The 1,366-nt window shown below is 38.3% G+C and overlaps 1 protein-coding gene across 1 annotated transcript in view; it reads right to left on the reverse strand.

Annotated features, from left to right (window-relative positions):
- Positions 1 to 972, reverse strand: part of LOC101846325 — a gene marked incomplete in the record, with an annotated part of 13,008 nt that extends 12,036 nt beyond the window's left edge. The window contains 1 exon segment of the mRNA XM_005112235.3: positions 608 to 972.
- Between the last annotated feature and the right edge of the window lie 394 nt (positions 973 to 1,366).

The raw sequence follows: 1,366 nt of genomic DNA on the forward strand, positions 1-1,366 counted from the left end.
AGATAGATAGATAGATGGCTAGATATAGATGGACTGAGGGAGGGAAGGGCGGACAGATGGACAGAAGGATGAGACAGATAAATATAGGTCAGGAAGTTTGTAGTTGCGAGCGCCGTAAAACCTCTACAAAAAAAAAAAAGATTATGTTTCGTTGTCGCCTGTGGGAGACCCGAGTTCGATTCCTGATTTCGGAGAATTTCTGTCGAGTATCTCCGTCTTTCTGCTGGGATGTTTTATCCCTCTCAGCTCTTGGCCGGGCTGACTGGATGAGAGGGTCGAAAGCCCGCCTCGTAAACTAAATGATTTAAATTGAGTGGATAGGGAAGTGAAAACACCTACATTAAAGATTTCACAGACACGAAGGACAAAAAAGAACCGTTTGCTTCTCAAACTCCGTAGAAAAATTGTACGTCTAAAGCCATGATATATGAAAAATTCGTAAATAAATAGAGAAATAGATAAATAAATAAATGAATAAATAAATGAATGAATGAATGAATGAATGAATGAATGAATGAATGAATGAATGAATGAATGAATGAATGAATTAATGAATGAGTAGACGAACCAACAATCAATCAATTAAAATGGACGATGCGATATTTACCTCTCGATTTGGTATCCCGAAAACAAACAAAAAATGGTCTGTCTTGTGTCAACGTTGAGACGATATAGAATTTTGGTTAGAAAAGAATAATAATAAGCACTATAATTATTGAAATACTTCCACAACTCTCAGAAATAAGCCTGTCTCTCGCTTTCCTTCTGCCACCACTCAATTCGCTAACTCTGATACCCACAGCCTTTTACTTTTATATAGTATGCTCTAAAACTAAAATACGTCAGCTTTTAGACTTTCCGAACCAATCCACAGAAAACAACAGGACCACTATAAGAGAATTGTCACCGTTTATTTTAGAAGAAGGAGTTAAATCATTATGCGCTGGAACTTTTTTTAGAATGAGAAATGCAATTTCCATCTTCAGATATTCAGGATTTATTTCTACCCTCGAGTTCCAAGGGGTAATCTCTGGTCCACGTTATTATGAGATCATTAATGAGAGCAAGATTGTCACGGCTATTTATAGATGAGACTGTGTGGGTGTTTGTGTGTGCATGTATGTGTGTGTATGTGAGTGTGTATGTGTGTGTATGTGTGTGAGTGTATATGTGTGTGTGAGTGTTTGAGTGTGTGCGTGTGTGTGTTTGTGTATGTGAGTGTTTGTAGGTGAGTGTGTATGTGTGTGCATATGTTTGTATGTGTGCGCGCACTTTTGTGTATGTTTGTGTGCACTTGCGTGTATGTGTGTGTCAGTGTGTGTCTGTGAGTTTGTGAGTGTGTGTGTGTGTGTGTGTGTGTGTGTGT

Source organism: Aplysia californica, unplaced genomic scaffold (genome assembly GCF_000002075.1).
Source record: "Aplysia californica isolate F4 #8 unplaced genomic scaffold, AplCal3.0 scaffold01214, whole genome shotgun sequence".
Taxonomy (NCBI): domain Eukaryota; kingdom Metazoa; phylum Mollusca; class Gastropoda; order Aplysiida; family Aplysiidae; genus Aplysia; species Aplysia californica.